General features: G+C 45.3%; 1 long non-coding RNA gene across 1 annotated transcript in view; it reads right to left on the reverse strand.

Moving 5' to 3' along the window:
• Positions 1-999: 999 nt before the first annotated feature.
• Positions 1,000-16,536, reverse strand: part of LOC118012316 — a 30,818-nt gene continuing 15,281 nt past the window's right edge. The window contains exon 5 of the long non-coding RNA XR_004679677.1: positions 1,000-1,141. This is a non-coding gene — a long non-coding RNA (uncharacterized LOC118012316). The remainder of the gene's footprint in view (positions 1,142-16,536) is intronic.

Consider the following 16,536-nt stretch of genomic DNA (forward strand, 5'->3'; position numbering starts at 1 on the left):
CTCAGGGTCCTGGGATGGCGCCCTGCATCGGGCTCCACATCGAGTGCGGAGTCTGTTAGAGATTCCCTCCCCCTCTCTCTCTGGCCCTCTCCCCGCTTGTGCATGAGCTCTCTCGCTTGCACTCTCTCTCTAAAAATAAATCTTTTGGGCGCCTGGGTGGCTCAGATGGTTAAGCGTCTGCCTTCGGCTCAGGTCATGATCCTGGGGTCCTGGGATCGAGTCCCACATCGGGCTCCCTGCTAGGCGGGGAGCCTGCTTCTCCCTCTGCCTCTGCCTCTCTCTCTCTGACTCTCATGAATAAATAAATAAAAACATTAAAAAAAATAATAAATAAATAAATAAATAAATAAAAATAAATCTTTTTTTTTAAAAAAAGGAACTTTTTCCTCATAAAAGTGAGCTATGACAGCAAACTGCTCACTGGATAATGCAAAACTCCTCCCCACAATAAACACCTATAAATGTTTTATAAAATATAACATCACAGGGGCACCTGGGTGGCTCAGTCGGTGAAGTGTCTGCCTTTGGCTCAGGTCATGATCCGGGGGTCCTGGGATCGAGCCCCACGACAGTCTCCCTGCTCATCAGGGAGCCTGCTTCTCCCTCTCCCTGACCCCTGCTCATGCTCGCTCTCTCTCTTTCAATAAATAAAACCTAAAAAAATAATAATAACATCACAAAAAATAAATAAAATATAACACCACAGGGGTGCCTGGCGGGCTCAGTCAGTAGAACATGTGACTCCCTTTTTTTTTTTTTAAAGATTTTATTTATTTATTTGACAGAGAGAGACACAGCGAGAGAGGGAACACAAGCAGGGGGAGTGGGAGAGGGAGAAGCAGGCTCCCCGCCAAGCAGGGAGCCCGATGTGGGGCTCGATCCCAGGACCCTGGGATCATGACCTGAGCCGAAGGCAGATGCTTTACGGTTGAGCCACCCAGGTGCCCCGAGAACATGTGACTCTTGATCTCAGGGTTGTGAGTTGGAGCCCCACGATGGGCATGGAGCCTACTTTAAAAATTAATCAATCAATTAATTAATTAATTAACATCACAGATAGATATTATACCATCTCCCCTGTCCTCAAGCCTCCAGTCTCCTCTTCACCATCTCACCGCCAGCAAATGATCTTCTGATTTCACTGAAAAAAAAAAAACAGGAGGAATCAGAAGAGAATGTTCTTGTCCTCTGTGTTGCCTAATCTACCAAGCTCCCTGCTGCCTTGCCCGGTGATCTCATCCAGTCTCATGGCCATGTATGTGCTGATGACTCCTGAATTTGCACCTTCAACCGAGATTGCTCTAAGCTCAAAAGTCCTATGCCCAATTGTATAATGACCTCTCCTCTGGCATGTGTCAAATTTAACCTGGTTGAAACAGGACTCTCGATCTCCATCCCCCAAACCTGCTCTTTCCAGTTTCCCTTCTCAGTAAATGGCATCGCCCCTCAATCAGTTGCTCAGGCCAGGAACCTAGGAGTCGGGTCTACTGCCTCTCTCCTTCTCTCACACCTAGCTTGTAATCCTTCAGCAAATATTTTTGGCATACCTTCAAAATATAATCTCACCCTTTCTCGCCACCTCCATTACTACCATCCTAGTTTAAATAACATACTTCACCTGCCTGGCCAACCACAGTGGTCTTCTAACTCTTCTAACTTCTCTCCCTGCATCCACCATTTACTAACTTAGGGTCTATTCTCAACTCAACAGCTGAAGAAATCCCTTTAAAACATGAGGCAGGGGCACCTGGGTGGCTCACTCTGTTGAGCGTCTGACTCTCAGTTTCGACTCAGGTTATGATCTCATGGGTCTTGGGATCGAGGCCCGCGTCGGGCTCCATGCTCATGGAGAGTCTGCGTGGGGATTCTCTCTCTCTCCCTCTCCCTCCGCCCCTCCCCCCCCCCACTCTATCTCTGTCTCTCTAAAATAAATAAATAAATCTTAAAAAAAACATGGGGTGCCTGGGTGGCTCAGTCGTTAAGCGTCTGCCTTCAGCTCAGGTCATGATCCCAGGGTCCTGGGATCGAGCCCCGCATCGGGCTCGCTGCTCGGCGGGAAGCCTGCTTCTCCCTCTGCCACTCCCCCTGCTTGTGTGCCCTCTCTCGCTGTGTCTCTCTCTGTCAAATAAATAAATAAAATCTTTAAAGAAAAAAAAAACATGAGGCAGATCATATCATGCCTCTGTTTAAACGCTCCAGTGGCGTCTCTTCTCCCTCCAGTAAAAACAAAAGCCTACAAAGCCCTAACTGATCTGGGCCTTTGCTACCCCTGGCACACCACTGCTATCCCTCTCCACCATCCCGTCTGCTTCGATCACACAGGCCACCTTGTTGGTCCTTGAACACGCCGTGTCCACGTCCACTCCAGGGCCTTTGCACTTGCTCTTACCTCTGCTCTTGGCCAAAAACCCCCCTAGCTTTCTTCCTCATTTCATGCAGGGTTCATTCAAATGTCACCTCACCACAGAGGTCTTCCCTGAAATAACTGCTCACCCCACTGCCAGCACTCTCTATTCCCCCGTAAGCTGCTTTATTTTCCTCCATACCAATCCACACTCTCCAACATTACATTTCCCAGTTCCTTTATGGTCTGTCTCCCTCAACTATAATGCAAGCTTTGTGAGGGCAGGCCCTTTGTCTTGTTCACTGCTATAACCCCAGCTCTGAAAACAGTTTCTGGCCTGTAGTAGGTGCTTAGTAAATATTTATTTGATAAACGGCTGAAAGGCACAGTGGAAAGTACAAGAAAATAAGGTACCAGAAAGAACAAGAGAACTAAAAACTAGAGTGGCATACAGGTCACCTGCAAACCACTGACTTGAGATTTGACCATTGTGGCCAAGACTGTTCTCCCCCAGCATCCAGTTTCTGTTGGATACATGGCTACCCAAAATAAAACCTACTGTGACTAAGTTCTGACCAATGGGATATAAAAGCAAATGTCATATGGAAGCTACTAAGAATCTTCCTTAAAAGTGGCCATGTCCTTTTTTTTTTTTTTGAGAGGGAGAGAGGGGAGGGGAGGGGCAGAGAGAGAATCTTAAACAGGCTCCACACCCAGCATGGAGCCTGACATGGGGCTCAATCTCATGACCCTGAGAGCACGACCTGAGCCGAAATCAGGAGTCCAGCACATAACCAACTGAGCCACCCAGGTGCCCCAATGTTCCTTATTAACCTCTTACTCTTTCCTGCTGGCTGGAACGTGAAAGTGAAGGCTAAAGCTGGAGCAGCCATTTTGGACCATGAGGTGACCTGAGAAACAGAGACCACATAGAATGGAACAACAAGATATACGAGGGCACCTGGCTGGCTCAGTTGGAGGAGCGTGCAACTCTTGACCTCAGGGTTGTGAGTTCCAGCCCCAGGTTGGGTGCAGAAATTACTTAAAAATAAAATATTTAAAAAAAAATGATATAAAAGCCTCGGGTGTCTGAGAGCACGGTGAGGGCAAATACTCCACAGCGGCCTAGACCGCCTTTCTCTGGACTGTTACGTGAGGCATATTTTTCTCTTGTTTATACCACTATTATTTTGGAGCTCTGCTGCTCTCAGCTGAACCTAACACTAATCAGTATAATGTACACACAGAAAGAAGCCAAGGCCTGGGAACCAAGAACCTTATCTAAGTCCTGGACCCTCAATTAGCTATCCCTCACTGAACTGGCAAATTAGGAAAATAGCTGTCCACTGGCCGAAGAGACTTAACTAAAAGATTGCCTACCCAGGCCCGGATTCTGGGCAGAAAAATAGAGCCCCCTTGAGAATTCATAACCACTAATAGGGAAGGATTTTCTAGACAAGCTATAAAAAGCACAACCCAAAGGGGGATATGATAAATCGAGTACATTAAAATAAAAAGTAAAGTTCCAAATGACAAAAAGCACCATAAATGAAAGTAAAGACATGCCACAAACTACATAAGCAACAAAGGATTCATGCAAGAATATATATATATATATTTTAAAGATTTTCTTGATTTATTTGACAGAGATATAGTGAGAGAGGGAACACAAGCAGGGGGAGTGGGAGAGGGAGAAGCAGGCCTCCCGCGGAGCAGGGAGCCCGATGCGGGGCTCAATCCCAGGACTCTGGGATCATGACCTGAGCAGAAGGCAGACGCTCAATGACTGAGCCACCCAGGCGCCCCAAGAAAATATTTTTTAAAACCTATAAATTAATAAGAAAAAGACAACCTCGTAAAAAAAAAAAAAACAACGGAAAAAGGAGATGAAGAGGCACTTCACAAAAGAGGAAACTTGAATGACCAGTGAGCAGATGAAAAGGTGCCCAATGTCCACATTGATTATGGAAATGTTAATTAAAATAATAACTCAACGTTACCGAGACCCTACTATGTGCCAGGCAACATTCTAAAAGGCTTTACATAAGACACCATTTCATACCCATCAACTTGGCAAAACTTTTAAAAGCACAACAAAGAAATTTTGGCAAGGATGTGAAGCAATGGAAACTTTCAGGTACTCCTGGTAAGATGCAAATATTACCTCTTGACGGACACCTAGAGAAATCTGCCCTTATACCCAAGAATTTTCATAGCAGCTATGTTATTGGTAATAGTGAAAAAATGGAAACAATATATACATCCTCCATCAGGAGAATGGATATGGAAACACACACACACTCTGGAATATTCTACAACAAGGGAAATGAATGAACTACAACAGGCTATATGTATGGACATACGTGATTCTCATAGACAACATGCTGAAAGAAGAAGGCAAGTTCCAGAATGATATAGATACAGATTACCATTTGTATATAGTTTTAAAATATGCAAAACAGTTCTACATATTTATGAATATCCTCATTGTAGTAGTAGTATAAAAATATTCAAGATCATGTTACCTCTAGGGAGACATGGTGTGGGACAGACTTGAGAAAGGGTTCACATGGGGTGTCAACTCTGTTTATAATGTTTTAATTCTTAGAGAGGAAACTCAGATAAATATGGCATAGGATTAGTTTAATAAAGCTAAGTAATGGGCATGAGTGTTCATCTTGTTGGTCTCTATACATTTCTGTATGCTGAAAATATTAAGAATAAAAATGTAAAAACAGAAGTAATCAGTCATTTTGAGAAAAAAATTAGAAAGTAGCAAAAATAATATAATCTCATCATCCAAAAATGTTAACATTTTAATGTAAATTTTTTCATTACCTTCTAGTACTTATTGAATCCCTAATTTGTGCCCAACCAGGATACTGAACATTCTATTTTTTTAAATGTCTCTCTTTTTTTTTAAAGGTTTTATTTATTTACAGAGTGCACGAGTAGGGGGAGAAGCAGAGAGAGAGGGAGAGAGAGAATTTCCAGTCCCTCATCGCTTCTCCCTCTGCCTGATGCTCCCCCTTGTGCACATGCTTTCTCTCTCTCTCTCTCTCTGACAAATAAATAAATAAAATCTTTAAAAATAAATAAAGAAAATAAAATAAAGAACCCCAGCATGGCATTGCCTTGATTAAATTGATTTCATGTGTGTATGGCTTGTCTCCTTAATCAGAGAGTGAGCTTCTGAAAGGCAGACACTGTATTTTTTTAATTGAAATACATCTGACATACAATGTTATATTTGTTTCAGGTGTACAACAGAGCGATTTGACAATTCTGTGCATTACAAAATGCTCCCCACTCTAAGTGTAGTCACCATACAAAGTTATTACAGTATGGACTGTATTCTTTATGCTGGACTTTTCGTCCCTGTGACTGATTTATTTTATAACTGGAAGTCTGTACCTCCTAATACCCTTCACCTATTTCCCCCAACCCCTTCCCTTCCTCCCCTCTGGCAACCCCCAGTTTGTTCTCTGTATTCATGAGTCTATTTCTGCTTTTTGTTTGTTTGTTCACTTATTTCGGTTTTTAGATTCTACATGTAAGTGAAATCATATGGTATTTGTGTTTTTCTGTCTGACTTATTTCCCATAGTACACTAGGTCCATGCATGCTGTCACAAATGGCAGGATTTTATTCTTTTCTAAGGCTGTGTGATATTGCAGTGTGTGTGTGTGTGTGTGTGTGTGAACATACACATACCACATCTTCTTTATCCCTTCATTGGCCGATGGACACTTCGGTTGCTTCTATATCTTGGCTATGGTAAATAATATTGCAATAAACACAGGGGTGCATAATCTTTTTGAATTAGTGTTTTCGTTTCCTTTGGGCAAATACCCAGAAGTGGAATCACTGGGTCATAATGGCAGTTCTGTTTTTAGCATTTTAGGAGCCTCCATACTGTTTTCCATAGTGGTCACACCAACTTACATTCCCACCAACCGTGCACAAGGGTTTCCTTTTCTCCACATCCTTACCAACACTTATTTCTTGCTTTTTTGATACTAGGCACTCTTTGTTTGTTTTTTAGAGAGGGAGAGGGAGGAAGGGGCAGAGGGAGAGGGAGAGAGAGAATCTTAAGCAAGGTCCACGCCCAGCACAGAGCCCAATGTGGAGATCGTTTCCATGACACCGAGATCATGGATGAAGAGTCAGATGCCTAAACGACTGAGCCTCCCAGGTGCCCCTGGTATTAACCATTCTGACAGGTGTGAGGTAATATCTCATTGTGGTTTTGGTTTGCATTTCCCTGATGATCTGTGACGTTGAGCATCTTTTCATGTGTCTGTTGCCCATCTGTATGTCTTCTTTAGAAAAATGCCTATTTCTCTGCCCATTTTTAATCAGATTATTTGTGGGTTTTTTTGGTGTTGAGTTACATGAGTTCTTTATAATAGTTTAGATATTAATCCCGTATCAGATATATATATAATTTGCAAATATCTTCTCCCATTCAGTAGGTTGCGTTTTCATTTTGTTAATGGTTTCTTTTGCTGTGCAGAAGCTTTTTAGTTTGATGTCGTCCCAGTAGTTTATTTTTGCTTTTGTTTCCCTTGCCTCAGGAGACAAATCCAGAAAAATATTGCTAAGGCCCACATCCAAGAGATTACTGCCTAGGTTTTCTTTTAGGACTTTTATGGTTTCAGGGTGCCTGGGTGGCTCAGTCGGTTAGGCGTCTGCCTTCAGCTCGGGTCATGGTCCCGTGGTCCCGGCATTAGGCCTAAGTCAGGCTCCCTGCACAGCAGGGAGTCTGCTTCTCCCTCTCTCTCTGCTGCTCCCCGAGTTTGTGCTCTCTCTCACTCACTCTCTCTCTCTCAAATGAATGAATAAAATCTTTAAAAAAAAAAGAGTTTTATGGTTTCAGGTCTTATATTTAAATCCTAAATCCATTTTGAGTTTATGTTTAGTATATGGTGTAAGAAAGTGATCCAGTTTCATTCTTTTGCATGTAGCTGTTCAGTTTTCCCAGCACTGTTTATTGAAAAGACTGTCTTTTCCTCATTGTTTATTTTTGCCTCCTTTGTCAAAGATTAATCGCCTATATAAGTGTGGATTTATTTCTGGGCCTTCTGTTCCATTGATCAATGCAGACACCATATTGTTTTTAAAGATTATTTATTTTTTTGAGAAAGAGAGAGAGCACAAGCAGGGGGGATGGTTAGAGGGAGAGGGAGAAGCAGACTACCTGCTGAGCAGGGTGCCTGATGCGAGGCTCGATCCCAGGACCCCAGGATCATGACCCAGGCCGAAAGCAGATGCTTAACTGACTGAGCCACCCAGGTGCCCCCAGCAGACACCATATTTTAAAACAACATTTTTTTTGTAGATTGTTCGGTACCTTCAATAGTATTATTTGCCCACAGAAAGTTTTCAATAAATATTTACTGAATGATCGAAGGGAAATACAAGAAAACCCATCAACTTTTCCACACTGGGGCATCAAAGTTTAATTTCCTAGGTCAATTAGGAAAGATACTCCTCTAGAGAGTCTTTCTATTATTGTGGTTTTGTTAACCTTTTTGTTAACAGAATTATTGAGATATAATTCACTCATTTAAATTGAATTCAGGGGCACCTGGGTGGCTCAGTCGTTGGGCGTCTGCCTTCGGCTCAGGTCATGATCCCCAGGCTCCTGGGATCCAGCCCCGCATCTGGCTCCCTGCTCCGCGGGAAGCCTGCTTCTCCCTCTCCCACTCCCCCTGCTTGTGTTCCCTCTCTCGCTGTCTCTCTCTCTGTCAAGTAAATAAATAAAATCTTTAAATAAATAAATAAAATAAATTGAATTCAGTGATTTTCAGTACATCCATTGATCATACGATCAATTTAAAACATTGTCATCACCTGCTCCCAAAACCCTTGGGTCCATTAGCACCATTAGCAGTCATGGCTCTTTTCCTCCCACGTCTCCACCTAGCCCTAGGCAACCATTCAACTAGCTTTTCTCTCTATAGACTTCTCTCATCTGGACATCTCATGTAAGCGGAATCGGACAATAAGTGAACTTTTGTGACTGGCTTCTTTCACTTAGCCTAATGTTTTCAAGGTGGTATATCCATACAATGAACCATCATTTGGCAATAAAAAGGAATGATTCATTAACTATTTAATGCAACCCTTTTACTAATGTATTGCAAGATTTCCGACATATTTGTACTTTAAAACTTGTTTAGGGCACCTGGAGGGCTCACTCGTTGGGCATCTGCCTTCCGCTCTGGTCATGATCCCAGGGTCCTGGGATCGAGCCCCACGTCAGGCTCCCTGCTCGAGAAGCCTGCTTCTCCCTCTCCCTCCTGCTCATGCTCTCTCTCACTACTTCTCCCTCTCTCTCAAATAAATAAATAACATCATTAAAAAAAGATTTATTTGAGAGAGAGAGAGCACGAGTTGGGGGAGGGGTAGAGGGTGAAGCAGACTCCCCACTAAGCAGGGAACCCAATGCGGAGCTTGATCCCAGCACCCTGAGATCATGACCTGAGCCAAAGGCAGATGCCCAACCAACTGAGCCACCCAGGTGCCCCTAAATAAAATCTTTTTTTAAAAAAAACTTGTCTACATTTTTTATTGTGGTAAAATACACATAACATTTTCCTTTTCAACCATTTTCTGTTTTTTTTTTTCATTTTAACCACTTTAAGCGTACAATTCAGTGGCATTAAATAGATTTACATTGTTGTGCAACCATCACCACCGTCCAACTACAGAACTATCTCATCATCCCAAACTGAAACTGTGAGTATGAAGCAATAACTCCCCACTTCCCCCTCACCCCAGCCTCTGGCAGCCACCATTCTGTTTTCTGTCTCTATGAATCTGACTGTTCTAGATACCCTAGAGAAGAGGAGTAATACTGTATTTGTCCTTTTGTTACTGGCTTATTCCAGTTAGCACAATATCTTCCATGTTCATCTCTGTTGTAGCGTGTGTCGGAGTTGCCTTTTTTTTTTTTTTTAAGATTTTATTTATTTATTTGACAGAGAGAGACACACAGAGAGAGGGAACACAAGCAGGGGGAGTGGGAGAGAGAGAAGCAGGCTTCCCGCTGAGCAGGGAACCCGATGCGGGGCTCGATCCCAGGACCCTGGGACCATGACCTGAGCCGAAGGCAGACGCTTAACGACTGAGCCACCCAGGCGCCCATGCCTTTCTTTTTAAGACTGATGAACATTCCATTCCATTCCACGTGTATACCACAATTTGCTTATTCATTCATCCGTCAATGGGCCCTTGGGTTGCTTCCGTGTTTTAGCTACTGGGAATAATGCTGCTCTGAACCTGGGTGTACAAATATTTGTTTAAGTCCCTGCTTTGAATTTTTTTTTTGGATATATACCTAGAAGTGGACTTGCTGGATCATACAGATGAGGGAACAGAAGGCAAGCTGAGGACAAAGCAGAAGCTGACACCCTGCAAACTCCCCCCGCACCGCCACTCCCAGGTGGGACATGTGTGACATTCCTCGGGCACCCCTGGCTGCCCTAAAGCTAAGGGAAGGGAAAACAAATAGGTAACTGACAGAGATCACAGTCGTGCCAGACCTGAGTCTCCATCTGTTTACCAATGACTTAGTGATTTCCAAGGAAAAAGCATTCTTATCAATAACCTAGCTTCCAGAGACCCATAACTCAAGTTCCTGGAGCCCCAACGTCACCCTCCCCTCCATCCCTCCGTGATGTGGGAAACCGAGGCAGAAGGGAAAGGGAACAAATTTAAATTTCTTTACCACCTGCAGCCCATTGACAAGGACCTGAGAAAGGCAGAGTATAACATTCCTCTGGGAAGCTCCCAGCTGTCTTAATGTTAATGCCTTAGTAGAAGGAAAAACAACCTTAGCTTGACAATGACCAGGCCTCCAGTATCCCGTGAGTCTTCTTTAGCATATGAAAGTCCTTTTGGGGCGCCTGGGTGGCTCAGTTGGTTAAGCGACTGCCTTCGACTCCGGTCATGATCCCGGAGTCCTGGGATCGAGTCCCGCATCGGGCTCCCGGCTCGGCAGGGAGCCAGCTTCTCCCTCTGACCCTCCTTCCTCTCAAGCTGTTTCTCTCTCTCTCTCTCTCTCTCGAATAAATAAACAAAATCTTAAAAAAAAAAAAAAAGAAAGAAAGAAAGTCCTTTTGGACACCCCCCTTTTTCCTTACCTCCCCCAACTCCCCAGTATATAATCATCCACCCCTCACCACCCAGCTGCAGCAACCCCTTCTGCCCACGGGTCCTGTCCCTGTGCTTTCATAGAATCACCTTTCTGCACCAAAGACGTCTCAAGAATTCTTTCTTGGCCTTCGGCTCCGGACCCCACCAACATTCCAAAACGACATCAGTACAAGTCCGCGTTTAAGTTTTTGAGGAACCGCCACGCTGTGTCCCACAGCGGCCGCCCCAGGTCACATTCCCTCCAGCAGTGCACGAGCATTCCAACTTCTCCACATCCCCACCAACACTTAATTCCTGTTGTTTGTAAAATAATAAGCCCCTGAATGGTTGTGGGGTGGCATCTCATTGCGGTTTTGATTTGCGTTTCCCTAACGATTACACCTTCTTTTTAATAAATCCTGTGATCGAGAAACGCCTTAAGAGATTTAAAGAACTTGTTCACAAGATGAATGACCCCCACGTGTGCCTAGAAGCCATTACATGTAGTTTGTTTCAGGTCAACCGTTCTTGTAACTGAGGAAACTAGTTGCTTCGATACTTTAAGCATCAATGTGGTGGGCCCTGGGCTTGTCACAGGTTCGGTTCCCCAGGAAGTAAAGTCTGGGACTGGACCTAGGGTCCTGGATCATTTGTAAGACTTTAAAGGGGTCCTGACTACCAAAATCGGAAAACTCTCTCTCCCTCTCATCTCCGTTCCTTTTCCCATTTTGCACCCCTATCCCCAGCATGTTTATCTCATCTGCTACTCCATATCCTTTCTGTGGCTTACAAGAAACTAAAGTGTTCCTATTTCCTGTTTCCAGGAAGACAGATCCAACACATTATATATCGTTTGTTTTTTTTGAACGTCTGAATCACAGAGAGGCATTTTGTGATTATATATACTAATGGCCAGGAATATATTGCATTTCATCTACATCAGAAGTCGCAATTGCACTTGTATTAAAGAAGTTTCAGGGGCTCCTGGGTGGCCCAATCGTTTGAGCGTCTGACTTTGGCTCAGGTCATGATCTCGGGGTCCTGGGATCCAGCCCAGCATCGTCCTTTGGGCTCTGTGCTCATTGGGGAGTCTACTTCTCCGTCTCCCTCTGCTCCTCCTCCTCTTCTCTCTGTCTCTCTCTCTCAAATAAATAAATTAAAATCTCTAAAAAAAAAAAAAGAAGTTGCAAAAATATCAACAGCATCTATTTACAATTTATTGTGAAGGGCACCTGGGTGGCTCAGGTGGTTAAGCGTCTGCCTTCAGCTCAGGTCATGATCCCAGAGTCCTGGGATCGAGTCCCGCATTGGGCTCCCTGCTCAGCGGGGAGCCTGCTTCTCCCTCTACCCCTCCCCCTGCTCGTGATCTCTCTCTCTCTCTAACTCTCTCTCTCTCAAATAAATAAATAAAATCTTTAAAATAAAATAAAATTTATTGTGAAGAAGAAAGGCATATGTTTAATTGCCATCGAAAGATTAGACTCTCATATTCGAGTGACGCCCATTTGAAATATGGAAATTCAACACCTCTGTTTATTTCAATCCAAGTGTGGAAACCACCAGAGAACAGAAAAACACCCAAAACTCCACCAAGTGCCAATGGTCCTCCAGTGACACAATGTCTCTTGAAAGAATGTCATGCTCCAAAGGACACAGAAAAAAGCAAAGCTCTGAAGTAATTGGACTAAGGGATGGCCATGGCAATCAAATACCAAATCAGGGTATTTGATTTGGTATTGGGGGAGTTTTTGGTCTGGGGAGTTTTTGCTTTTTGGAAACATCGTGTGTGATGTCCAAGCATCATATACGCACACACACACACAAATACACAGCTTGCTAAATTTAGCTGCAGGTCTGTCACAGCAATGATGACAAAATTTTCCTCTGACCACATGTGTTCGAGCACAAATGGTTCCTCTTTCCAGGTTCTGGTTTATACATATACAAATTCCTAGTGAGGTGACACCCACTCTCCCACAGCAGGACTCCTTCTTGAGAGCAGACCATGAGGCCCCAGCTGTACTCCACAGGCAAAAGCACTAAGGAAAGCAACTGTATCCTTAGGTGTCGAGTTCTATGGCTTTGTACCCATTTCACAGAAACCGATGATCCCAGCGGGTCTGATTTCGCCAGGGCCAACCTAGAGTAACGGGTAGGGTTGGCTTCGTGTTGGGCGGTACGTTTGTCACCCTGCGGAATGGGAATCAGGGGACCAGGCACCGCTGTCTTGCCTCCTGCCCTCGCTGGGCCACCAAGCCCCTCCATGCTGACACTCTTCCCTAAGGGGCTCCACCATTGCAGCTTGCATGCGGAGCTCGCCTGGAGATGAAGGAGTACGAGGAAACAGGAAACTGAATGGCAGTAAAGGAGAAATGAAAGAAAAAAGACTGAGAACAAATGGGACAATATCAGCAGAAAGGAGAACAATAGAAGCGGAACTGTAAGAGACAAGGGAACCCTAAAGATGACAGAATACTAGAACTTCTAATAATAGTTCCCATTTATTAGTGCTTACTATATGTTAGGCACTGGATTAACATTCAGTGTGAGTTTCTTCATCTCATTTAACCCTTACAACAAACCCTGTGGTAGGCACTACTATTATGCCTATTTTAAAGATTTTTATTTATGTATGCATTTGAGAGAGAGAGAATGAGAGAGAGAGCACGAGAGGGGGGAGGGTCAGAGGGAGAAGCAGACTCCCCGCTGAGCAGGGAGCCCAACGTGGGACTCGATCCCGGGACTCCAGGATCACGACCTGAGCCGAAGGCAGTCGCTTAACCAGTTGAGCCACCCAGGCGCCCCTATTATGCCTATTTTACAAAAGATAAAACACCCTCTTGTAATGAAAAACGACTCCCAAGAGCCCAGCATTGAAAAGAAGTTGAGAGAGGAAAGGACAAAAAGAAACAGAAAAAAAAAAAATGGGGTAAATGGCACAAAATCAGATGGTAAAAACAAGCGTAAATGTATTACAACTAAAGTCAACAAAGAATTTGACAAATCCGGGGCACCTGGGTGGCTCAGCAGGTTAAGCGTCCGACTCTTGATTTCCACTTGGGTTATGGTCTCAGGGTCGTGAGATCGAGACCCACATCGGGTTCCATGCTCAGTGCGGAGTCTGCTTGAGATTCTTTCTCTCCCTCTCCCTCTGCCCCTCTCCCTGCTTGCGTGTGCGCTCTTTAAAATAAATAAATAAAATCTTAAAAGAATTTGACAAATCCACCATCGTAGTATCATGACGGGGGATTTTAACACATCTCTCAGTAACTGATAGGTCCAACAGACAAAAAAATTAGCAAGAATATTAATTTGACCAACATGATCCACAAACTTGATCCATACAAAGAACACTGGGCCTATAATTTGAGAATACAGTGGTGCCTTGAACAACACGGGTTTGAACAGTGCAGGTCCATTTGTAGGCGGATTTTTTTCAACTAATACAGCAGAGTACTGTGAATGCATTTCCTCTTCCTTATGATTTTCCTAATAAGATTTTTTCCCTTTTTTTTTTTAAAGTAATCTCCACACCAAGCATGGAACCCAACACAGGGCTTGAACTCACTACCCAGAGATCAAGACCTGAGCTGAGAGCAAGAGTCGGATGCCCAACCGACTGAGCCACCCAGGCTCACCCCCACCAATAAGATTTTCTTTTCTCTAGCTTACTTTATCTTAAGAAGATGGTATATAATACATAGAATATACAAAAACATGTGTTAATTGATGGTTGATGTCATCAGTAAGGCCTCATATCAAGAGTATGCTATTTTGGGGGAGTAGGCTAAGTTTAGGAGGAGCCAAAAGCTATTTGCAGATTTTCAACTGTGCACAGGGATGGCGTCCCTAACCCCCACATTGTTCCAGAGTCAATTGTCTACATTTTCCTCAAGCACTCGTAGAACATTTACAAAAATAAACTCTACATTGTGTCACAAAGCGAACCTCATCAAATTTGCAAGGAGGGGTAGCATCCTGGAAACTGAGGCTGCAGAGAAGGGAAATGACTAGCCACTTCCTGTCCTTCTGTTGTGAGAGCACGGAGCGCACATGGCCACCGCTCAGCCCGGGGGAGGCTAGCAGCTAGGCAGTGTCGCAGTCCTGTAGTCGCCTGGTTCTGACTAGTGCAGTCACAAAAGGCAGTCCAGGTGAGGGGATGTGGGAGAGGCAGGGCCATTCGGGACGAGGGTGCAATGATGAGTTTGGCTGTTCCCACACGTCCCCTCCCCGGCCCAACCCAGTGTTTTCCAGACTGAGGCTCTCAGTTCCTTGCTTGTTTAGGGAACTGTCCAACAGGCAGGTAGGCAAAACGACCCGGGAGAGGGAGGGGATGTGCAAATTAGAGTGTGGGTTCCTGTGGGAGTCATGGCTATGCAAATGGCCTCCTCCTCCTCCTCAAAGAGGCTGTGTGAATGAGGGCACGGCTGAAGAGGAATTATCCTACACGCTTAAGGCAAACAAACAATGGAGACTTTTCAGGGCAAGAAGGTGCGGGGCACTAACAAGCGAAGGAGGCATTTGAATCTTTAACCTCGGGAGCCTTAGGGCTGACAAGATGAGAGGCAGACAGACAGACACCAATGCTAGCTAAGTGGTGAGGCAATAACAATGCTGTCAACGGTGTGCAAAGACCAGACCCGTCCTGGCTGGGCCGGGGGAGGGGACAGGACCTACATAGGGTCAGGCACGGCGGGGGAGAGGGTGCGGTGAGATGCTGGGGTGGTGGCAGCAACGAAAGCACCCCAAACCAAAAGCCAAAGGAGGAGCCCTGGATGCTGACGCATGGAGGCCCTTCCTCTTTCAGAGACGGAAGTGTTGGAAAGCAGAACAGAGCCGATTCCAGAGAGGAAGAGTTCGCAGCCTGAAGGGACTGAGGCCATGGAGTGACTGGACAGGATGTTGACTGCTTTCAAGGGGTGCAAGAAAGACTAGGGGGCCAGGCCCCGAAGGCACGCTCTTTCATAGAGCAGCACCCCCAAGGAGTTGGGCGCAGGGAAGAATCAGCCTCACAGCCCCTGGGGTCTGATGGTGGAGCCGGAAGGTGGGTGGGAGCCGCCCCTGTCCTTGACTGCCAACCCCTCGCCTAGTCTTCCCCCAGCCTTCTGGCCTCCAGGCAAGAATCAAGGAAGTTTTGATCATTGATCTTAGAAAACCAGATCTCCCAAACGTCACTTTTACAATGTCACCACCTTGGTCATAAAAGTCTCCTGTGGCTCCTTATTGCTTATGAGATCCAGCCACAAAGTGACAGCTGTTGACTTCTTTCTCCTTCTGTCTCCCTGTCGCCTGCCTCTCTCAAGTTCTGGCCATCCTTCAAGGTCTAGTTCAGTGCCCATCCATTCCAAGAAGTCGTCCAAAGCAACTCCAACCACACTGGTCCGTCTTGCCTTTCTCTGAGCATTTATGTTTGTGTTTGCTGTATTTTCCCTAATTGTTTTCTATGCCTCCCCACAGCTTTGACTGGAAATTTCCCAAGGACAACCACACGAACTGCTGCCTTTCGTTGGTCGGTTGGTATCCCTCACAGCACCTGGCACAGTGTGATTTATGCATTCATATATTTATTGAGTATGTACTATGTGTCGGGTACAATTCTGAGTGCTGGGGATAGAGCTGGGAACAAACCAGAAAACATTCCCTGCCCTCACGAAGCTTTCATTCCAGGGAAATGGGGCAGAATGACCCAGGAAGGGGGCTAGCAGGCAGGGGCAGGTGGGGCTTGAAATTTTCGAGTGGTGGCTAGAGCGGGCCTCGATGAGCCATCTAAATGACGCGAAGGAGTAAGACGTGTGGCTATCCTGGGAGGTTGGAGCAACTCACAGAGGAAATAGGGCAGGGCAAAGGCCTCGAGGCTGGAGTGCACTTGACTCCTGTGAGGAACAGCCAGAAGGTCAGGGTGGCTGGAGGAGCATGCCTTGGGCAGAGCAGCGGGAGGGAAGTCTGGAAAGGTGGGTTAGGGTAGGGCCTTGGAGGCTGGTGGAGGGTCCTGAGCAGGTGGGATAGGGTAGGGCCTTGGAGGCTGGTGGAGGGTCCTGAGAAGGGGGGTT

The sequence above is a fragment of the Mirounga leonina genome, unplaced genomic scaffold (genome assembly GCF_011800145.1).
Source record: "Mirounga leonina isolate KUSES-001 unplaced genomic scaffold, KU_Mleo_1.0 Mir_101664, whole genome shotgun sequence".
Classification (NCBI taxonomy): domain Eukaryota; kingdom Metazoa; phylum Chordata; class Mammalia; order Carnivora; family Phocidae; genus Mirounga; species Mirounga leonina.